General features: G+C 44.0%; 1 long non-coding RNA gene across 8 annotated transcripts; it reads left to right on the forward strand.

The window, feature by feature from the left end:
• Positions 1-410: 410 nt before the first annotated feature.
• On the forward strand, positions 411-27,975 carry LOC135898299 (uncharacterized). Of its 8 annotated transcripts, none has more exons than XR_011514422.1 (6): positions 411-537; positions 5,331-5,476; positions 11,082-11,258; positions 14,317-14,401; positions 15,168-15,319; positions 27,504-27,975. It is a non-coding gene; the product is annotated as an uncharacterized lncRNA (long non-coding RNA). The 8 variants fall into 8 exon arrangements; XR_011514416.1 differs by lacking the exon at positions 14,317-14,401 and adding an exon at positions 15,400-15,612; XR_011514419.1 differs by lacking the exon at positions 14,317-14,401 and adding an exon at positions 15,400-15,612 and having other exon boundaries at positions 27,509-27,975.

Genomic DNA, 27,975 nt, shown 5'->3' on the forward strand with positions numbered 1-27,975 from the left:
TATAATGGTAAGCTTCCAGTAAGAATCTGAGTTTGTCTGCTGTATGCACTCCAACCCAATTCTATTCTTCTGTAATACCTGTGTCACACGGGCACATTTGGAAGGCCTTCCAGTCAACGGCCTTTGAAACGCCACAACTCTATCGACTCAAAGGAGTTGTCACGCTGCTACACGGCACTTTTCAAAGGCCGTTGAGTAGTTCAGGCGTTTCTCGCACAATTGTGTGGCGCTGCGGATCTTTATTTTCGTTTTCATGTCACGAAAAGTTAAACAACATTAAAACCTTTTAGAAGCACTGTGATTTCTTTTATATTTGTTTATACACTAAAAAAAATTTGTTTATACATTGCCATGCATATATGTTTAGTTTTTAAGTTGTTGAGTAGCGAAACTGCGGCAACGTTTGCGCCGCTCGATGCGGCTGCCGTTCTGGTGTGTGTTCGCACATGTCAAGTGGCAAAAACAGTTTATTGAATAATGAATAACACTCATATATAGTATTTCAAGAGCATTTGGTTTGATTTGTTCTTTCTAACCGTGAGTACCAGCACAATGTGAACGAGAAGGCATGTTCGCGCTGTTTCCGCTTCCGTTGCTCAAAGGCCATCGAGATTTCGATAGAGTTGTAAGGTGCTCCGTTGACTCGATAGACCATTGACTCGGCGGCCTTCGAAACGGCCAGTGTAGCAGCTCGAACTTGACCTTTGAGTCAAATGACTATCGGTTGGAAGGCCTTCCAAACGCCCGTGTGACACGGGTATAAATTTCCTTCTCATGATCAGGGTCCCCTGTGAGTAATTGTCCTAGGTATACGTATTCCTTCGCATACTCTAGAGGCTGACTGAATGTGAACGAATACGTTTAATTACCTAGGACAATTACTCACAGGAGACCCTGATCAGGAGAAGGGAATTTACAGAATAAAATTGGGCTGTTGCACATACGGCACACATACTCAGATCCTTACTGCAAGCTTGCCATTATCAATGAAAAGGAAGGTGCACAATCAGTGCATTCTAGCGGTGCTAACATATGAGGCAGAAATCTGGAGTGATTTGACTGTACATTTACAGACTGCTCAGAAACTGAATGTTTTAATGTTTTACGAGATCTTGTGGTCTGTAAACTTTCGCGGTTGACTGTACTGTACCTTGAACACATGAGCTGTGATCTGAAGAGTAAGGTTAAGTGTGTGTGAAATCAACACAGTGAGCGGGCTGTAGTGTCTGAATCAATGGGTGCGTAAGTCAAAGTTCAACCAGTCAGAGTCAGTGAGTCCAAGAGTCTGAGGGGCATTCAGCCCAGTGATTTTCTACATCCGAGTAAGGTCAGCGTCTTCCAGCAATGGTAAGTTTTGGTGCGAGTAAACCTGATGTCGAAGATATATTTTGTGGCTTCATTCATTTTGCCAAACAATGGCTTTATTTCCAGCCTCAATCAAGTATAAGACCAAATACATGCACAACAATTGTGTATTTGGTTCATGCGGACAAATAAGTTACTTCAATGGTTTTCTTTAGGTAAGACGACAGCAATAGGTTGCACCCTTCCAAGCTTAAAGCACCAATTAACAAAACACAGGCTTTGGTATCCCTGCACTTCAGGTTTAGTCAATAATGAGAAGGTACAGTAAAAGAGTAAAGTACAAAATCAGATGAGCCTTAGACACACATAGGCATATATAGTACAATACAAATTTCACTACACAATAAGAAAGCGAAACAATGCAATATAACTAAATGTACACTACACACTACTGCAGATTCAACACTTACTATACTGTCATATACACGGATATAATGCCATCAATATCACAAAACAGTACAGAACAATGCAGTCACATGATATTATGTACACTAAAATGATGCATGTTCATTAGGCATTTCAAAAAAGTGTAGTTAAGGTACATATGGATAAGAAAAAATTGTGACAAGATAACAACCAATGCATAAACTGGTTCAACGGTGAACAAATGCTGTGGTATCATTACAATTTGCTCACCAGGTCTCCCATTTAGGAACGATGCTGCCATCACCATAAATGTTGACAAGATGGTATGGAAACTTATCTGCAGGAGTGTGCATCGCAAGCTCATTAGACGTTTTACCACAGTAGCAAAACCTGCGTCGATAAAATCCTTCTGTTCTTAAATCTCTCGCTAAAATATGAATTCTTTCTTTTGCAACAAAGAGAGCTTTAATTTCGTGTAAGTTAGGGGCATCATCATTTTTCTCAACGAGTATGGCTCAAATGTAGCTGCAATAGTCAATTGTTGCACATTTCACTTGAAAAATTGTTTCTGGCAGGACATCTTTTGCGCATTGTGGTAGTGTGCTCCAAACTACTGGCTTGCTTTCTCCTGTTAGGAGGCTTTCATAAAGCTGGAAGCTGTGCAACTGGTAGATAAGCTTTAGCTGATGGCGCATTGCAAGCGTGTAGGTCAAATTCCTGAAGTTCTTTACTGTCATTGCAATTTTTTTTAAATATTGATGTTTGGTCTCGAACCTCACTGACCAAAAGTTCTTCAGTGGCCCTACTTCACAAATAAACCTTGAGTAATGGACCAAGAAATGAGGTTTCAGAATTACTGCAGTCGTGCCATATTTTCTAGAAAACTCTATTATAAATGTCTGTACAAGTACATCCAAGTATGCGAGCTGACTGGGAGGAATATGTGGAGCAAATACTATGTCCATCACTGCATGATACTTTACAAGTATTTTCCCGTCATCATCGTTCTCAGGACTTTTGCCACCTAGAATTAAAGGAAGAAATCTTAGCAAGCACCACTTGCTTGATGTTGTGCCCTTCAGTGTGACATTGCAGATGATAAACGAGATGTTTATCTGCACTGGTTTGTTGTTCAAATCACTAGGATAGTACTGGAATGAGGATATTTCCTCAAGATCTTGCTTAGAGACTAAGCTATTAGACAAAAATGATCAAAGTGCCTGGCGCAGCACACATTCTGTTCCACCTTCCGAAATGTTATGCATTATGTGTGGTGGTAGCAGGCGAGTTACATCAAAATACGGGAGCTGAAGCAGGGCTGATACCTCATTTGCTCCATGAATACGTCTGTTAACAAGGCTGTTAACAGAAATTGCTTGATGATGTGACTGGTGTCCACTGGCAGTGCGTACCTGGCACATTACTTCACTTGTCAAGTCTGCTAACTGTTTTGCCGAGAACATGCAGAATCGACAAATTCTGCCGCTAGTGAAGCAACATGAAAAGCCCCCAAGATGACTCGTTGAGATTTGTCACCACAGAAGCTGAATACAAGCACTTGGCCCTGTTTCGTGGCTCTCTCCGCATTGAATGTGAATCCATGATCATACATTTCCTTTAAGTCATCAACGAGTGGCTGCAGTACAGCAGTCAAGCCATATTTCTTGACATAAGCATCACAAACAAGCAAAACGAAGTATATGTTATGAAGGTGAGACCTGTACTTCACATGGACGTTCAGCAAGCAGCAGTACACGGCAAGAAGTTTATGCACACCTCGTTTAGCGCCCAAGGGATTGACAACTTCAATTTCATCTGAATAAAACAAACCATAATTATGTGTGTACTGCACTCTGATATGACATATTGTAGGTGCTCTCTATATACAAGACCACCAGTGTAGTCCATGCCCGGTTCGAACTTAGGAGTTGTGAAATGAGAGGCAATGTCGGGAACATCGCAAAGTGCACGGAGAAGCTTTGGCACAGGTACATAACGATACTTTGCATTCTTGCCAACTATATGTTGCTCAGGCGCAACAAAAGGAAAGTTCTCCTTTGCATATCTCTTACGCTCGCGTTTGTCACGAAGATCCTTGAAAATGTCGTGCGAAAATCCACATGCAAATAGATCGTTTAACACTGATGATACTTCTGGCATTTTCACGGAGTGCACAATCTCATTTGCACAGGCCTTTAACACAATCGCAAAAACGAACTACAGTTCTGAAAAAAACTTTTCTACAGACACGTGTAGCATGTGACACTCGGTCACAGAAGAACCTCCATATAGCAGATTTTGCTTGCTGAACGAAGGAGCAAAACCCATCACTCGGGGAATCAGTCTCCTGAAGCCCTGGAGTTCCTTCATGATCGAAAGGGCGACTGCCCATAGGCATTGAGTTCTCTTCCACCATGATGCTTTTTACCAACACTGGATCATTTTCCAAAGGTGCCAAAGATTCTTCACTTTCCTGTGATTGGTGCACCCGCTGGACGTTTGTGCCTTGCTCCTCAAGCACATTTCTGTGCTGACGGTACAAGTGCGAACGGTATGACGAAAAGTTGGTGTAGGTGTTGGCACAGTCATCAATGCCACAAAATATTCAAAAATTTGGCTCCCCACTATGTGCCACACCTATGTGTGTGACCACTTTTGTAAATTGAAATGAGAAATTGGGCACCTTAGACAGTACTTAGCTTCCATTACTACATGTGCTATGTCCAAAATATATTCCTGCCACTAACACGCAAGCACATGCCCAGGAGAGCAGTCCATGAACTGAGGGTCATGCATTATGTGCATATATAGTGCAGTTATGCATTTTGTGGTGGCCAGAAAGAGAAAATTTGATGGAATAAATTGCACACATGCCCACACAAACGATGTCCGCACGTGCATCCTCACAGACATGCACAAGAATTCTTCGGCAAAGTCTTATGCACGTAAACATGCGCTTAAGACGGCAAGAAGACAATTGTTTACACCAAGCGTCGTTCTCGCATGCTTTCCGACCCACAACTACAGCTACTGCCACAGGAACTAGAAGAAAAAGCTGAAAACCTTTTATTTCATCCGATCAATGCGCAGTTGGCGCAAGCAGATGAACAAAGCAAAACTAATTAGCCACTTGCAAAACTTTATTATACGCACCATTTTACGCTAGCAAGCATTTCTAACTATATCCAATAATGAACACATGGTTTTCGTGTGATTTATGGTGCTGCGATACAAAAAAAAAACGTGAAGAATTATTGCATCACAGACGTTCATATTATTACGATATCATCGAGCGATGCTCAAGAAACGAGCCGCCGCAAGAACAACGAAGTTGGTCAGTGCGCTTGGCGCGAGCGTCGGCCTGGCTGCCTGGTTCCAGTGTAAATAGCCTGTAAATAGCCTCTTCTGTCTGTGTCTTTCCACACACAACAATATATCCTGTGGCGCCCCGGTTCCGTGGTGAGCCAAGTCCGCAGGCCTGGGGCCGCCTGGGATAGCCCGCCAAAAGTTCTACCGTTCTACATTGTACGCACGTCAAGTTACCATACTGCACGCTTCTTTGTGTTTGCACGCTTTTGAATAACGCATATGTTCTTCAGACATGGCCTCAAAATGCCTTGTTGAGTTTTGGGAGAAGAGGATTGTGGTTAATTTCGACGGGTCATTGACACGGCAAGATCTTGTCGGAAACCTGCAGGCATCCAGCGTCCTGGTGAATGTCGATACAGCGCAGCTAAAGCGTACGGTAAGTATATGCAGTACGATTGATCATACATTATATTTTTCTCATTGTGATAAGCACTCTTTACAGTATCTTCTCGCGCAGTGTACTTAATTAATGACGAGCAGAGGAACAAAGACAACGACAACTAATGGTTTCGCACCATCCATTGTCACCGTCTTTGTTCCCATCCTTGTCATAAGTACACAGCGCAAGAAGAAACTATGAACAGCCACCAACTAGCCCAATTCATCGCTGTTTCAAAGCATTTTTGCGTTTGGTCTGGGAGGAGCGCCGTGTTGAGTTTGTGTGTGTGCAGTGTCGCGGTCATAATCGAAGCGTCATATCTTCAAAATGCATGCATACACGCATGTAACCGAGCTCCAGCCTGTAACCTTCATTTAAGCCGATTCCAATGAAATTCGTTGCAGCGAGAGGGAAAAGGAGAGTCCTGTAGTGGCCATAAAGAGGAACTTGAACCATAATGTAGCACTGAAGTATTTTATTAAGGCCCTGCAAAGGACGGTTCTGTGATTGCCTAAAGAATGGTTACTTGCGTTTTCTTACAGCATCACTACGGTAAAGCTATTACACAACAGTGTTATATACCAGTTTAGCCTTTAGTGTTGCTTGAAGCTATTTCATTGTTTTAAAGTCTGTCAAATCTATTGTGGCAAGAACACTATACTTAGAAAGTCGTTCATGGTTTCACTTGAATTTCGCGGTGCAGTTGCAACACCGATTGTCAGTATTTCTTGTAACCTTTAAATTTTAGTTCTTGTTTGGAATGATCATTTTTGTTTAATTATAAGACCATTTTGCATGTGATAGTGGCCCATGGTTATCACGGTGAAAGGTGACTATGCAAGCGCTATAGTGCAGGCATGCCTGGATGCGTGGCTTTGTGTCATTACATTGTGGGGGCTCGTCAGTCGGTGCGGTGATTTCAACCTCGCTCCCATTAGCATAATGCCAGTCCTGCAGAAGATAGCTAGCCTTGCATTATTGTGCCGCATTCGAAAGGCCGCTGGTTTTACCAAGTCGAGGCCGGTGATAGGTTTCGACATGCCAGCTTTTTGTCATCATGCTCAAAAAATGCAGCATGCGAAACAAAGCCACGCTTTCAAGTATCGTGTCAGAGTGTGCTTATTTAGTTCTGCGACCACAGTGGCTACCTGTCATGGTGTGCGGTCATTTGCTCCCCTTGGTCATAATCGCCACTGCTCGAATCACCATGCCGTATCCTCAGCGACCCGTAATGCTGCAGTAAACGATACTTGCTGTTGAAAGAAGACCAAGCACAGCAGTATTGTTCTTTTTCAACCTTTTTCAACAGGTGTATGATGAATACTTCTAAGTATTTGTAGATGTCCATGATGACTTTGTCATTATTGAAAAACTTAAATTGCAACTAAAGGAAGTGAGCGAGTATCGATAAGTGCGACACAAAGAAGTACTGGCATGACATTTCTGACCTCATCTTATGTTTGCAACAAAGGTTCTCAATCTTGAAACCCTAAACAATTACACATGCCTCAAAACAGCCTAAATTATTGCCCATGACAGCATTGCTATGAACAAATTTTGGTTTCATTTCCAAGGAGGTAGGCACATGTGTCATGATGCTGAAGGGGGTCACGTGACAGCAGCACAGTGAAATTTCTGCGCTTTCCCAGGCTATCACAGTTGTCTGTAAAGTTATGTAGGCGTTCAACTGTAGTAGTGTAGCACAGTATGGCAGAAAAATACACGAACAAAACAGACAAGCACGGTCGCCACAATCAACCATTTACTGAAAGGCCATCCACCAATACATGTAGCATTTGGTGGGCATGCACACCATCGCATCACTGGGAGGAGATTTGCGACACAAACAAATTTGTGTGAAATACGTGGTGCTCATAAAATCGTGCTCATAATAGTGCAGCCTTGTGGATGCTTCATTGGCGCAAATAGCTATAGGCATTCTTTTTGATTAAAAAATGCCTCCAATACGAACGGCGACGTGCTGTTCTAATCCTGCTTGGAATCTTGTAACTCTGCCACGTAACCCGCCGTGGTTGCTCAGTGGCTATGGTGTTAAAAAATTAAATTATGGGGTTTTGCGTGCCAAAACCACTTTCTGATTATGAGGCACGCCGTAGTGGAGGACTCCGGAAATTTTGACTACCTGGGGTTCTTTAATGTGCACCTAAATCTAAGTGCACGGGTGTTTTCGCATTTCGCCCCCATCAAAATGCGGCCGCCGTGGCCAGGATTCGATCCCGCGACCTCGTGCTCAGCAGCCCAACACCATAGCCACTGAGCAACCACGGCGGGTCTATGGTGTCGCGCTGCTGAGCACGAGGTCGCGGGATCCAATCCCGGCCACAGCGGCCGCATTTTGATGGGGGCGAAATGCCAAAACACCCGTGTACTTAGATTTAAGTCCACTTTAAAGAACACCAGGTGGTCAAAATTTTCGGAGTCCTCCACCACGGCGTGCCTCATAATCAGAAAGTAGTTTTGGCACGTAAAACCTCGTAATTTTTGTTAACTCTGTCGCATAGTGTAGTTATGGACACCCACGGTTGTTTTATGTCCTCATTTGCTTTCAATACAGATCCGGAACCAGAGTAAAACATATAATGAAATTAAAACTTGACAAAGCAATAATATTCACAGAATCATTAAGTCTCGTAAAAGTGTTAATTTCTTTACAAAAGCATACAAATCCTGTTTTCATGGAACTTTACTCACTCTTACACAACATTTATTTGTCACTTAGACATGTAGTAATATGCTGGGTACCTGGCCATAGAGACATCGAGGGTAATGTACTAGCTGACAAAATGGCCACATCATTCACATCACTAGCTATTATTCCTACGGCTGCTGTCCCTGTCACTGATCTGAAGCCTTTCTTACGAAATAAACTGCAAAACCACTGGCAACACATGTGGGACGCAGAAATAAATAATAAACTGCACGTTATAAAGGCACAGTTAAGTTTTTGGCCCTCCACAACAAAATCATGGCAAACAGATGTCCTATTCTATCGTCTCAGAATAGGACACACATTTGGGACCCGTAATTTTCTACTTACTGGAAATGAACCTCCAAGTTGTGGTAGATGCGGAGAGAGGCAGACTGTCCTCCACGTCTATACTGGAGTGGCGAGAAGCCTAAGCTAAGAGAAAGAAAAATTTTCCTCTGGCATACCGCTATTGTGTCCCACTTCACCCAGCAATGTTTCTTGGTAAAGAACTGCTGTTTACCAGCAATGCAGTCCTCAGTTTCTTGAATGATGTTGTCCTACATGTAAGTAGTCCAATACCATTCGCATCACTTCCTCTCTTCAGAGGATGCCGCTGTGATAGCAGCATTGTATAGCACATGCCTCCAGGCCCTTGTATCTCAAGGGCTCTAACGAGACATTGGTGCTCTAGTCAATTTTAGCATCTGACATCTTTTTTGTATATGGTATCGTTCTTTCGCAATGCATCTTAATGCTCATAGTACACGTCATTTCTCATTGCCATAATCTTATTACACATTGATTTTACACACTTTAGGGTAACCATTTTGACCATTTTTAAGGCCCCTTTGCAGCCATGTCACATCAACTTCATAAAACTTATAACTACACTGCGAACTCATTACCATCGGCATGGTGCTCTTTCGCCATACCTGGTCCTTGCGCCATTAAACATAAAACATTCATTCACTCAACTTATTAGGGTGTAAAATAAGCCAACGTTCATCATAGCTGCCTGCACGAAATCCCGTGTAAATGCAGCATGACCTCTGGCCTCTGATTCAAGCATTCATGCGGAGTCCTTTCGTTCCAGTCACAAGTTTTGCACTTTGAAAGAAAGACTCGGCCACAGCAAAAACTACCGTCCTAGGGAAGCTTGCTGAAAAAAGTCGGCCTGCCTGGAAGTCAAAGGTATTGTGTATGTGGGCACTAGTTCCAGAGCACAGATTCCATGCACTGCCATGCAAGACACTTTTTCACAATCTTCGAGTGAGCAGGATCAAAAGGCACAAGGCCTTTCTTGGCAATGTGAAACGAAATTTATTTCTGAAGTTTTACGTTCCAACACCACGATCTGATTGTGTTGCATACTGTGGTGGGAGCCACTGGATTATTTTGAATGCCTGGGCTTCTTTGTATGAGCCTATATGCACATACACAAGTTCCTTCACATTTCACCCTATGGAAATGCAGCTGCCATGGCCAGGAATCGGACCCGCAACCTCACGCTTAGTAGAGCAACGCCAGAACCACTGAGCCACCATGGCATGCAGCAGGTGGGAAGGATAGATCGCAGCTTCTCGATTTAAAACTGAAATTGTGTTTTGATCATGTACGTTGTGGGTACTCTCCCCGTTGCCAAGAAAGGACTCCTGCCTTTTGATAATGCCCACCCGATGATTCTGAAAAAGTGTTATGCATGACTGTGCATAGAATCTGGGCTCTGGAAGTAGTGCTGACATCTCGTACAATACATTTGATTTCCAGGTAGGCCACCTTTTTTTCCTTGGGCCTCCTTATGGTGGTTTTCGTTGCTGTGGCCAAGTATCTCTCGCAAAGAGCTAAACTTGCTACTGGAAGGGTAAAGGCCCAGCCTGAACGCTTGACGGAAAGGCCGAAGGTTGTCTACATTTACACAGGATTTCATACAACCTCAAAAAGGTTGCAGGCAGACATGTTGACTCTCTCGTTTCTTCAGACTCTAATAAGTTGCAAGAACTCTGCTCGCAGGTGCATGCTGAAAGCAAATGAGAATATAAGATAATTATGGTGAAACAGCACAAATGACGAGATGGGTGAAAAACGAGCAGGACAATATGCTGTCCAGCACCTGGCCGTTTTACAAGTTCCGTCGTCTGCACTGTTTTCTCATAGTGTACTTAAACTAACAAGCCCAGCCAAGGACACTTGCGCAATATAAAACAATGCATGGGCGTCCCTTCATAACCACATCATGCAACAAAGTTTACATTGGCCAGACAGAACTATGCGCAAATTAGTATCTTAAGGAGGACGCTGAAATAGCAAGGAAGAGAATAAATATGCACATTCGGCCATGCACTTTGCATGTGAATGCGAGTCACAACTTCAGTAGACAAATTCTAGGCACAAGCAAAAGTGCATGTCACAGTAGGCATTGGGGGCATTTTTTAACAAAAATAATGCTTCTGTTTGCGGCAAAATGAAGCATCCACAAGCCTTCACCATTCCGAGTGCAATCTTATGAATGGCACTTTTTCAACACTTTCTTTGTCGTCACATATTTTCCTCGAGTGCATGCTCACGAGTGCATGCTCAACGAATGGTACATTTGTTGGTGCCCGTGCTTGATATACTTTATTGTCTGTCTGTATGTTCCCTGCACTAAACTTCCATAGAATTTTACCTATATTTTCCATTAAAAGAATCGCCTATAACGCCACAAGCGCAGGTATCCATAATTTTCCTACTAATATACACTTAAATTTATTTGTATGTTTTTCATTAGCTGTAGACAAAAAATCTTGAAGATTGACTACCGGTTGACTACCCCCTACTTTATTCACTTTAGAAAAAATTCTGAGATTCTTCTTGCTGTTTTATAGCTGTGGTTATTTTGACCTACTATTGCAGGGTTGTGGATGTTTTGGACAGTGAAGTAGCACATATGCCGCTGCAAGCAGCACCTACACTCCCACCAGTACCGCTGGACATCCAAATGGCTGTTGAGAAGCATCGTGCTGGGATGCACTTTGAAAAGAGGCAGCGACTCATCCAGTGGTTGTTTCACAGCCTCTGCTCATATAGAATGTGAGAGGCAGTTTATATACTTTTGCGCACCTTGTTTTTACAATGCTGTTATATTGTTGCACCGGATGGCCCAAGTACAGTAAACTCGCAATAATTCAAACTCGGATATTTTGTACTCTCAGTTAATTCAAACAAATTTATTATTTTTTGTTTGGCCCACTATGGTTTAAATGTACTTAAAAGCCGCTTAATTCAAACTCCAGCATTTGATTAATTCTGCTAGTTCAAACTTCATTTTCTTGTCCATACTGGAAATATCAGCTGCCTTTGTCACTTCAGCTGAACATATGTTCATATATCTTCGAAACAGCTGAAAATGAAGCTGATTGCCTGCCTGCAGTTGCCAAAGCTGTCAAAACCATGAGCAGAAAATAACTGGCTGCCTGCCCTTGCTGGAATAGAAAACTTTGTTTTGAAGTCACAAGCTGCTAGAAAGCAGTCAACAATTTGCAGTTTATATTCAAAATACGAATAAATGAATATTTCATTACAGTATAGGCTAATATGTTTCCGCAAGTCATGTTTATGCTTGCACCCGATAATTCAGGTTAAATTCAGGGGTCCCCTCGAGTAGGAATTATCTGGTTTACTGTATGGTGCTAAAGAAAGTGAGCCTCCTGTTTCATTTTTTTTAATACTTACTGTTTCTTAGCATGGGTATGTGTGCAAAGTATTGTCAATGCAAGCAGGCAATGTTGCTCATTCAGTTTTGGCCAATGTGCAATAATTGTAAGCTGACAGGTAAGTATGTTTGCATGAGCATGCAGATTCACACACAGCCTGTTCCTGCTTAGGGACTATCTAAAACAGTGCAAGAGATAATCATGATTCAAGTAACTGACTTTGATCATTAGGTGTAAAGTGTGATGTAAAAGTTAACAGCACAATTAAGATAAGTTCAGCAAAGAAATAAATTACTTTAGGACACATGTTGCTTGCATTTGTACACACATCCTTGGATTGTACCACAGAAATGCACTTGACATAGCCCAGCCACATGAGCAAATTTAGTGACACTTCGAGCGAGCTCACCTCGCTGAGTGCTGCTTCGGTCACATGGCGCCAGAAAGCAAAATGAATTTGTCATTCAGGATTGATGGCAGTGACAATTTACGAAGCCATGGGGTGTCGTAAATGAACATTGCCATCTTGATTTGGCTTTGCTTTTCTTGCAAAGGAGCTTGTAACATTTGAAATCACGAAAAAAGTTATCTTGGAATTAGTGCAGACTCTGCAATGAGCATTTATTTATTTTTTTAGAGCACAAGACCACAATCCGTGATTAACAGTCACTTTTTCACATAGTAAAAAGGCATGGCACTAATATACTCAATTTTGGTGAGAGCAACAGATGGCCATACAAATAGATGTTCCACTTTCAATGTCATAGCCAGCAAGTCACTCTGTGACATTAACACCCAAAAACCAGTCCTGTAGCCCTGTACAAGAAGAAAGGGAAGGCTTTTGGAGAAGTAGTGCATTCAGGGGACTGTACCATCTAATCTGCTGCTAATCAATTGCTTCAGGAAAACTAATGCGTGTAAGCTAGCTCCAGTTCCATTGTCAGCATGTTGAAAACCTAAAAATCTGATTATGTATTTCAGTTCTGCACAGGCATATTTTGTGTACTGCAGTTTCCTACATCTGCAGTTATGAGAAATGGTGCTAAAATTTTAAATGTATGGTGCTCACATTATTTGTTGAATCAGTTTATGTCATAGGTACGCCATATGTGAAGCAAACCCTCTTGATAACAAAGCCATCAGGACAGAAAATTGAGTTCTCTTTACGCACTATCTCATTAAAAGTACGGAGGCTCTAAGAGTGCATTTCAACAATCCAAAGTCTTGTGATAGCAGCAATGCTTTGAGCAGCAACACAGCTGTCTCGCTAGTCAATCATGATGGCATGATGCAGCCATACTCCTGCGGAGCTGGCACACCGAGCTAGAGTTAGAGTGGCAGTGCTCTGCCTCTGCAGGTTGGCAACAGAAAAAGCAAAGAGCCATCATGTATGGTGCACCGACCACTGTCATGCGAATTTTTCACTTGGTACTAAGCCATGCATGTCACCACTGCACTTCAAGTAGTCCAATATAAAGTGTACGCACTGCAATCCGAAGTCAATGCAGAACATCAAATAATGTCAATTTGTTATAGCGAGGGTTTCCTGTACATTGTGTGACATGCTGGTTTTAAAAGGGAAATTTTAACAGGCACTAGCACACATTTAATTGGTACACAGATCTTGCCAGGATTGAACTACACTTTAATAAATGCGTGCTATGTTCAGTCTGGATTTGTGCAATTTTTATTGTGCACTTATTATGTGTGTATCCACAAAAGTAAAGAAGTGCACAAACTGCAACAAAGCTATACAATTCCACAGCCCAAGTGTGCAGGTTGCAGTTAACATGAGCACACTGTACTTTGATTTCAGGGCCTATCCCACGCAGCTGGTAGTCAAGAAGCTTCATGCTTCATCTGCAAAAAGTTGCAGTTTTGTCAACCTAGTTATTTTTGTTAGCTTCTGCTAAATTAATTCACAGTAATTTGTAATTATAACAACAGAACATGTGCCTCATTCACACTGAATGAATACTATGCTTAAATGTGCATAAAACTGAGTATCAGGCCACACTGCCATTAATCAAGGCATCAGTAAGCACACTTGAATTTACTGATTTTTTACAGTGCTTCTCTTTGTGTTACTTGCAGTAATTACACTATTAGTTGGGAATGTGTACACTTTTTTTCTTTTGAACTTCAATACACATAACTCGCTGACCTCTCTGGTAATGCTGGTTTTTGTTTCAATTATGGGGTTTTACGTGCCAAAACCACTTTCTGATTATGAGGCACGCCGTAGTGGAGGACTCCGGAAATTTCAACCACCTGGGGTTCTTTAACGTGCACCTAAATCCAAGTACACGGGTGTTTTCGCATTTTGCCCCCATCGAAATGCAGCCGCCATGGCCGGGATTCGATCCCGCGACCTCGTGCTCAGCAGCCTAACACCATAGCCACTGAGCAACCGCGGCGGGTTGGTTTTTGTTTAGGCATCCAGGAAAGCTGTACGAGGAAGCAAGCAAAGCGCTTGTAGCAAAACAACCCAGTTTGGCTGACAGCACTGGAACAGGATACGTAAGCATTACTACTTTTTACGTATTGCTGATTTCCACCAAGTAATGTCCGCAGCAGTTCGTCCTTTGATCAGAATTTTTTTTTTCCGTCTACAGCAAAATAAAGACAGATGGAGCATGTTATGTTTATGGTAAAATGTTACTTTCATGCGCAATGTGCCGGTAGTACTGCCGCAGTGTTTTTGTTAGTGACACAGCACTTGACCTCTTTGAAAAATTACTGCTTATCAGTGACTGCCGTGCAATATCGTTTCATCTGTTTCATTTGGCGCTGCACAGAAGTATGCCTTGGCCAAATACATTTAACACGTAGCTTTGGTTCTCCCATAACTGCCACGATTACTAGCAGGTACATTCACATGTAGGCTTCTGATCAGCTAGCACGTGCACTGCCGGCACTCAACATGGCTGGTAATGAGGTCTGTGTTGTTCATCTCATGCATGTAACGTGAACACCTGGGAGAGTATTTGCATGTTACATTGACCCGTAGCACCTTGCACATGCCCTAACCACTCTGAACACTAATTTGCATATTTTAATGTCTTGATGCATGCTTTAGAATACCCCAGTAAGCAAGACGTTACTGAAAGCAGCACAGTGCTTTAGAAAAAAATGCACATTTTTTCTTAATGTTTCAGAATGTTTCTAAGCAATGCTATAAACTGGCAGATCCGCCAGTTTCTAGCTCTGCTTTGCAGTAATAACCAAAATATATTAGTAACCATATTGTGAGATGTAATAAAATGTTGATATTTTAAACTTTCAGGATTCTTGGACGGAATCGTCGCACTTCAAGCAAAGTATGAAAGGAGAAAGATAAAGATACAGCGTGGGGAAATTGTGCCTACCAAAAGGACTCGCAGAAGTACATTGACCAGTGGCGAGACAACAGCAAAAAGAATGAAAATACCTACTGCTGTAAGCATTAGTTGCCTTGTGTCAGCAAGTAACAAATCATTTAATTTCAAAGGTGTCTGGTACATGTTTTTCTTTCTTAGGTCGTTGAAGTGTGGGATAGCGAAGATGAGGACAGCATCAGAAACCACATCGTTTCCATGAAAAGGGAGCTTGTGAAACCAAAGGCTAACTTTTCATATGTCACAGATTGCATGTTACGGACATTTAGAACTAGACGGGACTGGATTGAAAAGGAGTGCCCATCGATCCAGGCTATCACAGATGAATATCCAGCTCTGAAATTAAGCGCCATGGTAATTACTACTGTGTTTTTTTTTATGTATTGCGTTATGCTCGGTTACCAGGTACACTTCCTGTATTGCATGGAGCATACTTCCATACGCATTCTGGCCAGGTTCGTGGACTCTCCTACAGTGTCACAGAAGGTGAAATAAGGTGCAGTCATGAAAATACCTCTAATGGCCCATCTTAAAATATTAAAATCTGGGAATGCAATGATTGTGTTTTATTATTTAAGTTTCACTATAGCATCAGTGTTGTACAGTGGAAGTTTTAGATGTTCGCAATAACTGCCTCTGAATAAGTTGAAGTCACAGTGCACTTATGTTCTGTTTAGTAAGCATAATAGCATTTGGACTGTACTGTTTGCATTCATTGTGCTTCCATCAATCTTTCATTAACAAATTGTGAGTTTAGTAGTCGCACTAATGCACCATTCTTTTTTTCGTTCTGCAACACTGCAGTAATTGGAATGGCTACGCACATGGCTTGCTGGAATACAAACACAAGCTAGCCTCCTCGGGGTTAAACGGCTATGTGCCCTCCAAACAACTCTGTGCTTTGACACAGCTACTTTGGGCAGCCAAACAAGGTTTATCACAGAAGTTTCATGACAAAAAAAACTATTCTAAGGACTCATGCTCGCTGTTCACTGCTTGAATCCTGGGAGCCATTAGATAAAAGAGGAGAGGAAGAACATGGTGTGCTTTGAATGGGGTGTCCTCAAAAATTAAAGCTGTACGTAGAACTAACATTTAAAGCTGTCCATTGCGGCAACTCATTGCCTGTCAGGGAGGGCAAATCAAACAATTTTTAACGTTCCCCATCATTCATTGTCATGTTAGAGGTCTGCAGAAAGGCACTGAGAAAATCTTTGTCTTATACTTTGCATTACATATTTGTGATATGGAATGCGATGGCTCCATGCAATTCATGTTGATGCCATGACCAGTCCTTGTACATGCAACAGACTCCTGGTCTATGCAAGTTTAAGTGGAACTTTCAAAAGAGAAACTAAAGCTGCTGCCTGCCTCATTGCTTTGTTGTATGCTTTGCATAGCCTGTTCTCTCATTTTGAAAGCTGCTAGGGTACTTTGAAGCACTATAAAATATTTCAACGTATTTCAGGTGAAAGCCACTGTTCAAGTAGCATATCGTCCAATTTGCAGCATGTAAACACTATGTTGACCCACTTGCTAGCTGGAGCATAGCACATTACTGGTAGTTTTTGCAGCATACGTTTATTTCCATTACGGTTAGTTTTGTGCACTCGAGTTGTAGCTCAAGGTTTGCAATATAAATTGTACTAACTGCATTAGGCAATATACACTGCTTGTACAGCCGGAGAATCTGAAAAAAGCAGGCTGTGAGATGAGTGACTGTGAAATTTTTTAACGTCCTTTGCGTTAGAGCAAAGCACTACTGTAAGGACTCACCATTTTATCTTTTATTTTTCCTCCATTAAGCTTCACAAGTTTATGCTGCAAACAGGTGTTGACCCGAGTACAACACTGTGACACTGCAGTGCAATCTTTCATGGGACATACACATCGACAATCTGGATAAAAAACTTGCAAAATGCACAGGCATGTTATACAGAGTCCGCTCTCTACTACCTCTGAGTGTTAGACTTTTAGTTTATAATGCACTATTTTTATCTAACCTTTCATATTGTCATCTGGTGTGGGGTACAACAACATGGTCAAATACATATAGGTCACAGAAAATACAAAAAAAGGTCATTCGTATCGTTGCGAATGCCCCGTTTACTGCTCACACTCAACCTCTTTTCGCATCATTAAAAGTAACACCAATTAATGACCTATATAATTTATTGCTAAGTAAACGATATGAAAGAAAACGGAAAAATCATGACACATTCTTTGATGACACAGCTAACTTACGGCCCAAAGCTAATTACTACACAACACGTAACAACGATGTCTGGCATGTGCCATCCTTTCGTACTAATTACGGTCGTCAAATGCTCCGACATATAATACCAACTCTTCTTAATCGGCGCAATGAGCTCTGAAAACCTTACGATACGGGTGTTTTTTACTACGCACCTCCTTCCTCTTTTTTTCTTCTCTTATTGTTATTCTTCATTTTGCATTCTTAGTGTTCCTGAGCGTATCGTGTTAATTCTGCCGCCTTCATTTATTTGTTATTTCAAGAAGATGTTCACTAATATTTATTGAATATGATGTTTACCTATGCACTGTAGTCTTTTTTTATTACTATTGTTCTGTCCGTGTTCTGTTGCTGCCGGTTTTTATGTACGGGGGTGCGCCCCTCTGTCAAGCCAGTCATAGGCTTTTTGGGTGCACCCCTAACATCCCTGATGTTGAAATAAAGGTATTTGTATTTGTAAAAAAAACATGATAGCTTATGTAGTGGACCAGGCTACGTCACTGGAGGAGCGATACTTGCCGGCTATACAGAGATTGATTGCGCTCCAAAGAGTCCCGTTAATGCAAAGAAACTGCTTACCTGATCTTAATGTTTCATTAGTGCTTCTAACAAATAAACCTTCATAATCTGCTATGTCATGATGAAAACTTACAAACATAAAGAATACTAGGATGTCCACATCATTTTATAGCAATTGTGAAAATTCCTGTTTCATTAGAAAGATATTAGAAAAATATTTTATTTTCTTCTGGGACCAAAAGAAGCCGACCAGTGCAGATGTGGAATTTTCAGCTCCCGCTTCTGTACACATTTTCGGACTGATTTTTGCGATTCCTAGCAAGAAAATGTGCACTATTCAACACAGTTTCTTCTAAGGAGCATGCCAATGTCCGATTTTTGCCAGTCAGTGAGCTCATTTTCAATTTTTGAAACTTTTTAGTTCGAACCAAACCGCAGCTCAGCTCGCCCTACCCGACCAGGCCTATATGCGGCGGCGAGGAACGAGCAGGCCCAGGCCTCACTCATACGTGTGCACAGCAGCATGCCTACTATGGGGACAGTCGTGGAGGGGGAGGACATCTCCCGACAAGAAACGAATCGGCCCAGGCTGGACGACGGCTATGGGCAGAAAGAAGAAGGCCAAACTGGGACCGACCGTTCTGGACCGAGGCAATGAGGGATGAGCAGAAACGAAGGGCGGCCGCCGCACGGCCAGCCCGCAGAGCGCGGTCCAGAGCCTCGTCGCCGCATTGAGGCTTCCCCGACTACCGAGGGACCACATTCGCATCACAGTGAGGCCAAGAGACAGCCTCGACGTGAAAAAAGCGAGTCAAATTCGCCTGGCGCAAGCGCTAGCAATGGCGGCCTTACTCACGCCGAACGAGACCGAGGAACACATTGTTTGCCCGAACGCAACCCAGAACATTCTCGTCATGTCCACGCCGACCGAGAAGAACGCAAATGCATACAACATAGTTCACAAGCTTCACCTAAGAGAAGGCGCATTCAAAGTGGCCGCATACATTGCGGAGTGGCCACATAAACTGCGGCGCTGGACAACACGTGCAAGGGTGTCATCAGAAAAGTGGACCCCGAAATCAACGAGGCCCAGCTTCAGGCCATGATCATGAACCAAAGAAATCCCAAGGCCTTGGAAGCCAAGCGAATCAAAAACACAATGACAGTGGTAGTGCTCTTCGACAGCATAAAAGTGCCGAACTATGTCATGTGTGACGTAAGCCTAATACGCTGCACACTATACAGGCAGCAGAACGACGTGTGCTACGGGTGCGATGACTTGGGCAACAGAGTCAACATCTGTCCAAATCCTGACAAGAAGAGGTGCTGCGGCTGCGGAGTCAACGACCCAGCTGAAGACCACCAGGGCCGGTATTTTGTAGCGATGCTTTTTTCGATTCTATGCTTTTTCAGGCTTTTCGCGCTTGGCCACTGGTCAGAGCGACAGTCTGCCCACATTATCAACGCGATCAGGCGGCCGTGTGTGGTGGATGATAAGAATAGCATAGAATAAGGCATAAGGCATCGCTACAAAATAGTGGCCCAGTGCTCGCCCAAGTGCGCCCTCTGCGGGGGCCAACACCCGACGGCGGACGGCAAGTGCAAGCAACGATACCAAATGCCTTATGTTGTGCAGCGCAGGAGGCGCCAACGTAGAAACACGAAGAAATCGCAGCTGCAAAGCCAGAGTTTCCTATAAAAATAGGAAACTCTGTGTGTTAAGCCAGCCGCAACAGCTGGAGTGTAGATCGCGCATGGATGGATGGATGGATGTTATGAGCATCCCCTTTGGAATGGGGCGGCGGGTTGCGCCACCAAGCTCTTGCTATTACACTGCCTAATTTCCTACCTAGGTTAAACAATGAAAAACAAAAAAACACTATGAACTACCACGCCCAAATTTTCTGATCCCTTATTGCGAACTGTGCTTTTGTACGTCTCCGTCTTTTGTCATTTCCCTACTTTTCTTCCACCAATCCTTCAATCGCCTCTTACTAATGCCTATTACGGACATGTTTGCTTTACCACTGCTACCGCCGAACCCAAGGGCTTCAAGTAGGCCAGTGGTGCCTAAATCGACCACTGGGTAGACGTCTTCACACTCTAATAAAACATGCTTCGTCGTTTACCTACCTTTACCCCAGCAAGCACATGCGCATTCAAAGTGGCCGCATACACTGCAGCGCCAGACAACACATGCAAGGGTGTCATCAGAGGAGTGGACCCCGAAATCAATTCCAACGTGGCAAGCGCCCCCAGACGGGGGCGTTTGACAATGCCGAAACGACGACAGCACAGCCGATCGAGAGGTTGCTCCCGCTCCCAAGTGCACATTTAAGAGGGGCCTACCTAGGCGGACCGGGCCAAGCCAAAGCCGCAGCCGAAACCACACTCAAAGATAACGCAGCTAGCATTGCCAAAGCACAACAAGGAAGACCCGCCCGGCCACGGGGGTAACACGCGCTGAAGTTGAGTAGAGACCACCCGCTGAGAAGACGTAAGGGCCCGCGTCGTGGCACCATTTAGTCATGATGTCATTCTGCAGGCAACTAAATAAAGTTGTTTCTCTCTCTCTCTCAGTTAGCGGAAGAAAATGTGCGCCTCAAGGTGGAGATTCAGCAAATGAAGGCGGATTTCGAATCGTTTCGGAAACAAGGTTCGACTTCCCAGCTAATCAAAAAACAGCAGCAGCAGGTTGCAGGTGCCGCAAAGTACATCGACCTCGCAAGGGGAGCAGTCGGTTCGCTCGGTCAAACGCACGGCACCTCCCCTGACAGAGGAGGGAAACCTGGTAGAACCCGAGTCCAGCCGCATCCTATTGGGAATTCAGCGGTCGATTAGCTCTTTCCAGCTAATGGTCCAGCAACTAGCGGAAAGCATGCATGGTAGCACTCATGGCAAGAGTGACAGGTATTTATTTTTACTTATTTGCAATACTGCCAGTCTCAGCGAAACCAAAGCAGGGGGGCACAGTTTTACAGAAAGAAACAAACAGGTCATGTTGCATGGTACAGTAAAAGAAAGAAGGGAAAAAGCTTCCTTAACTGACTTATCGAAGCACAGATGGCGCCGCAGGTGCTAAACAAATCCAAGGTATCAATCATGGCGAACAACTCAACTAGAGAGCTGGTCGTGTGGCAGTGGAATTGCGCTAGCTTCAAAAAGCACAAGGCTCCACTGCTACGGTTCGTTGCCTCACAGGCAGACAAACCGCACGTCATAATCTTACAAGAAACTTTGGGTAGCGAGGTGACCCTGCTCGGCTACCGGGTCGCCTCATCCAAATTCGAACAGGGTAAGCGCGGAGTGGCGACCCTCGTCATGAACAAATGCTCTTTCCAGGAATGAGATTTGAAATTAGACAACGCCAAAGCAGAGGTAACCACGATCGAAATCATACCGAACGGTTGGCTGAACAACAGCGTATTCCTAGGGAATGTGTACAGTCTGCTCTCTGAACACAGACGGTCATTCGCATCGATAATAACGAAGGCGACCTCAGTGACCAGGGGGCCTCGCTAATAGTGGCAGGAGATTTTAACGCACCCCACGAAGCCTGGGGTTACGCAAGGCCAATGCCTAAGGGAGAGTGGCTATTGGAGGCAGTCACTAAGTGCTCGCTACAGCTGGTGACTGACCCCTGCCATCCGACTCGACTAGGCATGTCGGTGGCACAGGACACGACGCCCAACCTGACCTTCATCAAAAACGAGAACGTCGGCAGCGACCAGTACGTACTGGCAGTGACGATCCCCATCAAGGTGGTACCGAGATAATTTAAGGTCACCAACTGGGACACCTTCCACAAAATAAGGAAGGAAGACACAAGTGAATATGCGGACCTAGACAGCCTCTTTAGAAGGCTCAAAGAGGACATTAGCACCGCGACGAAGGTCGTCCAAACCGAACTGAACGTGGTAAGGATGGACACAAGATTGGCACACCTATTACAGGCAAAGAATTGCATCACAGCCAGGTGGAATCACAGACTGCGAAAGAAAGTAGCCACACTAAACCGGGAAATCAAAGCGCACTCGATCAAGTTGTCCAAGCAACAGTGAAACGACGTGTGCGCGTTGGTAGACAGACAAATGAGAGCCAGAGGCAAATGGAACCTCCTAAAGAAACTGCTAGACGACAGGCAATCCAAAGGCAATCAGAGATTGGCAATCGATAGGATTTTACACAAGCAAAAGGAGCAGGGCGAAACGGACAGCAAGCTCCTAAAGGAGCTGGCGGAGACGTATCTGCCACTGGGCCTGTCAGGTGACAGCGACTATCCACAATACACTGGTTCAGAGGTTGAAGAACTCAACGCGCCCTTCACGGAATCGGAAATTTGGGATGCCTTACAAGGCCTCAACGGATGCTCGGCAACGGGTCTCGAACAAACTGCCTCTGAGGCTCCTTCCTCAGAGGCAGGAAGGCCACAATCAAAATAGGACAGGCCACGTCTGATTGGTACACGCTGGGCGCGAGGGGCACCCCACAAGGGGCGGTGCTCTCCCCACCATTATTCAATCTAGCAATGAAAGGGCTCTCGGACCGACTGACGAGAGCAACCAACGTTAATCATGCCCTTATGCAGACGACATTACGGTGTGGTGCCCGGGAGGGTCCGACGCAGAAGTCGAGCGGGCTCTTCAAGACACGCTGGACAAAACGGAAGAGTACCTGAAGGAAACGGGACTCCACCTGTCACCCAGCCAATCGGAACTGTTGCTGTACAGGCCCTCGAAACGAGGCATGAGGAATTTGACGCCGATCGGTCAAACACCGATCAAATTACACATGACTGACGGCCAGCCGATACCCAGAGTGGGCACTATAAGAATCCTGGGGCTGCTAATTGAGGCTAAAGGCGGTAACACGCAAGCGGTCATGAAACTCACGTCCAAAACAGAGAACATGCTCCGGCTGATCCTCAGAGTGACCAACCGCAGGAGACCGGAAGGCTCAGCAAGAGCAATCTCATCAGGGTTTACCGCGCCTGCCTCATGAATCACGTAAATTACGTAGCCTCGGTGCTAAAATGGACCAAGAGAGACGCGGCCAAGAAAAAGACACTGATGCGCAAGAGCATCAAAAGGGTGCTAGGTCTTCCAATCACTACAAGCACGGAGCGGCTCGATCGGTTAGAGGTCCACAATTCGCTAGCAGAAATCATCGAAATACAGACCAAGGCACAGGTCGTGTGGCTGTCGACCACCAGGGCCGGCAGACGCATCCTAGAAGAAGCAGGCATTAATACAGAGGCAGAGTGCAACGCACGCAAGGTCGCACTCAGCGCGGCGGTCAGGAGCACTTTCCAGGTAGAACCACTTCCAAGAAACGTCCACCCACAATTCAACGAGGGGGCCGAAAGGTGAGGGCACTGCTGAAATCGACCGCCAACTGCCAGGGACTGGCGGCATTTGTAGACGCGGCCCAGTACGGGCGCAGTGACCGGTGCGCGGCCGTCTCGATACACTGGGATGGCACGATCATTACCGCAGCATCGGTTAAGGGGGTCACGTCCGAAGCGGCCGAACAGATGGCAATAGCCATGGCAATGAGAGACCCCGAGCGTTCTTACGTGTACACAGATTCACAATCAGCGGCCAGAGCATTCGCCTCGGGCTCTATATCGCGGGAAGCGGCAGCTGTCCTCGGCAACGAGGGAGCCGCGGGTCATCACATCGTCAAATGGTTTCCGGCCCACATGCACCCCAACTTTCCCAACGCCAACGAGCTGGCGCACGACCGTGCACGAGGACTCGCGCACCACAGCGATTGTGGCGAGCGAAGTGGCGGGGAGGGAGGGGAGCACCGAGACCCGCTGCTCACCTTCAACAAAATAACGCACTATCAGCTGTTGAGAAGGACCTTCCTGCACCCTCACCCTAAACTCACTAGACTACAGTCATCGATATTCAGAATGCTTCAGACAGGGTCGTTCCCATCGAGAGGCAGACTGAGCCTTTATTCACCAGAGGTAGAGCCGCAATGTCTGGATTGTGGTGAATCGTACTACTCACTAGTGCATATGCTCTGGCAATGCTCCGCGTTAAGCGGCACCATGTTCAGTAAAGAAGAAGACTGGGTGGTCGCCCTACGAAGCGATGACCACCAGACCCAGCTCTGGGCCGTCCAGAAGGCTCACAAAAGGGTGAAGGCTCACGGGCTTCCCGTCCTAACGTGGGTGCGGCCCGCGGCCTCTGCTGACCACTAGACCAAGAGTGGGTGGGGAGGGGTTCCTCAGGACTCAAGAAAGTTATTTCCTCCTCTTCTGGCACTACTCTACTCATTTTCATCTCGGTCTCAAAAATTACTATTTGCACACACCCGCTGTTTAAACATCTTTTTCACACAATTCCAAGTAGGTGCTGCGGGTATAAACATTTAAAAGGCCAAAATTTGCAAAACACAACACATGGGGATTCTTAACATTGGTTCTTTTTAATTAGCCGTTTGAAGTATTGACATACCAATCCTAGATAGACATGCATTTAAAGGTGCAATGTATCATTTGTCAGGCCAACTAATGTTATAGCTACTTATCATGGCTGGGTAACAGTGTACTGCTTTTGTGCTACCCTGTTTGACCTGCTTGCACTCAGCACATTTCCTTCCATATTTGATGGAGACTGCTGCAATTTGTTTGCTGCCCTGTCTCATTAAGGAGCGCAAGGAAGCATTTTTGACAACTGTAAGTGCACCTGAACTGTAAGCAGCAGGTGTGGTGAGCTGAGGGATAAACCTTGCCACTTTAGCACGGTTATGGCTCAGTCTCAATTCCCTATTTTATGGCAAGTATTTGCATCCTTAACTGGAGCTGAAGGCTATTTAAGTTACCTCAAACATCGGCTATTTCCTAGTCTTGTTTATGTATAGCCAGTGACAGGTCAAGACAGTAGCAGAGGTTCCTCAAAGAGAAAATGTTGATGTGTGTCAGTGACTCGTCTTGAGGGGAAGCCTTAGTCTGAACGTCCTGTCTAAATACATGGGAAGTGAAGAAGTTTCTCTTGGCAATCACTGCTCCAATGTTAATAAGATTTGCTGCATTTAAAAGAAAACGTGAAAATCTAGTGACTAAGAGATTCTTTTCTTTTGGTTGTTAATCGACAAAAATTGAAACACGAGACTCCCATACAAGTCCAGAACTCTGTAACTAAGAAATTAACATTATCACAGTTTTGTTAACAACACCATCTACTTAAAGTAAAGCAGACAAAGTACATATACTGTATTCATCACTGAATTGTAGCACTAATTAGCGAGTAAGACATGCTAAACACTTGTAAGCACAGTAACAATTTTACATAGGCCATAAAATCCCATAAAATTTGTCCAGTTGATAGGGTCTTACAGATGCAGTGTATGGAGCTGCAATGTATCTGTTTTTGATGAAGAATTACAAATTTGTAGACACTGCTCTTCAACTTCTATTAAACTTACCTATTTACAGGAGTTAATGTAAATTGCATCTGTCATTGATTACGAAGCGTTTGTAACCAGCCTGAAACGTCACTTTGAGCTGTAACCTTGATCCTTCCCTTCCCCTCATTTTATATATGTGTGTATATATAACGCTACTCTTTGTAACAATTGAATGTTTGTTGATGCTTGTTGCTATCTGTCTTTATATTTTGAGTTTTTCTTTTCAACATGCTGTTAACGGCCAACGACTTCCGTACACACCGTAGTGCTGCGTTGCTTTGTGCTTACTGTTGTCCCCCCCACCACCACCATTACGTAATGCCTGCCCGGGCCGCCTTTAGGGTATTTTAATAAATAAAATAAATCAAAATTCAGGCTATAAATCGGAATTTTGTTTCCTAGAATCGCCAGAATGTCTCTCAAATTCAACACACATCATTCAAATTGATCTCATTGTTGGCTTTTATTTTATTCTTGCATTTTTAAGTTTCTTTAAATAGTGAAATCAGAGTTGGCTCTGAGCTAAATCCCTTCCTCTTATCTTGGTTTCTTTTATTTTTCTATAGTCTTCACCCTTTATACTTGCGCTCCACAAATTTAAGTGGGCAGCACTGCCCAACACAATGGCCGAGACAGAAAATGACAGGAAATGTGCTGTACTCACCCAAAAGAAATATTGAAGAGAAGCCTTATGTACGTCAAAACGGATCAGTATGGAAGAAAAAGATTGTACATGTATATGTACAAGGCCGGGTGATAACAAAATTGGGAAACTGAGTATGTTAAACAAGACGAATGTAAAATCAAAAGCAGAAAAGACAACGAAGTCAGGAGACAAGGTAAATGATAAAGGAAAGAACACAGAATGTTACGCTAGGTTATAACCTATGTGACCAAGGTAGTCAATTTCCTTGGATGAAAGAGTCACTAAAACCTCGCTAATGCATTATCCTTTGAATCTGTTCACATGGAATGCTTCAATTATTTATGTTGTTAGTCTGTTGCAATGACGCGAGAATAGTGTAATTGAAGACAGGGTTACGGCGACATGAACGACGATGACTTTCCAAATGGTAAGGCGGTGTGGACAAAGGGAATAAGCGGTGGTGCTCTTCGGTGGTGCACTGACGGCTCTGCAATTAAGGGACACTAACAGCAGATCTACCACTCAATCCTCCCATGCACTGTCAAAAAGATCTGGCACTTCAGCTGGCAGCATCACTAGGTTACCATCGTTCGCATCTTAATAACGTGTACACAACAATGCAAGCACGATGAAGTGTGTCGCTGGCGTTGCCTCTGCAGCGTGACGTGGTCAGGGGGAACATGCAAGCAACGCTCATATCATGCCTGAACATGCGTACCACCATACACAATACACACACACATAGAAAAGCTAAATGCCGACAGGAAAACGGTAGCACTGACTACCGCTAGACAGCTGAGACCTCTCGCATGTGTGACTGATGATGATAAATATGATGATAAATAAGCGGTGCTCTTTTCTAGCAGGCAGATGTTGGGTGCTACAACGTAACAGTGAAAAATCGTGATGTATAGGTGCCTTCAATCACGAAGGAGCTTATATAACAAAGCCTATAATGGCGGCCTTTGCTGCGGTCGCCACACTACCCACACGGCGAACTATCGGAGCTGGCATCTGTCGCCAAACACACACTGACAAAAGTTTTGGAAATAAACATGTCGTATACATAGAAAAATATGGTGCACAGCAAACTGGTCCGACACATGGCATTGGGACACATTCACACCCTTTTCACCTGAACTCAGCCTGCTCAAGAGATTTTATTTGAACCAAGGCCCATGCAGTAATAATTTAACAGAAGTACTTGAGCCTCGTCAGAATTAGTTGATGTCACACATAAAATGCTTCAGTGTTTATCAGAATGGTGAGCTTATGCTGTCACCTTGCACATATTATAACATGCGAGTTCATTTACTTGCAAGGGTATCTTCCCTTATTCCCATTTCTTTTAAAATCAGTGCATCTAACAAATTGTGTCCTAAGCAGTTGCAAATTCTTTCTTCGCAGGACAGAAGCACTGTGCACAGTGTGCCTATTGTGATATACAGAATTGATGCACGGGATTCGACACCCTTTACGGTCTGCCTGGAGGATATCGAAATTGAAGAGAACATGCTGCCAGAAGCCCTGGCAACATTGTTCACCCTTTATTTGGCGTTCGACAACGTGTTTGCAAAAGGGGTGCACAAAACGCTGGAAGTCATTGCTAAACTTTTGGATGTACCAAGCAACGCGCACATGTCGCCACTAGCGCGTGTTGCGTATACCGTGTTAAAAGCATGCTTCATCTTAGAATTAAGCATAATGTCATGGCATAAATTATTCATATTTGCCTAAACGTCTTCTTTTAGACATATGTATTGCTTTCTTTATTGTATGTATTGCATTTGTTTGCAAAGCACGCATTTTAATAAGGCTTTTTCTTTCTTTGCTTGTCTTGTATATTATATATTAATAAAACATATTTCATGACATTTTT

The sequence above is a fragment of the Dermacentor albipictus genome, chromosome 5, assembly GCF_038994185.2.
Source record: "Dermacentor albipictus isolate Rhodes 1998 colony chromosome 5, USDA_Dalb.pri_finalv2, whole genome shotgun sequence".
Lineage (NCBI taxonomy): Eukaryota > Metazoa > Arthropoda > Arachnida > Ixodida > Ixodidae > Dermacentor > Dermacentor albipictus.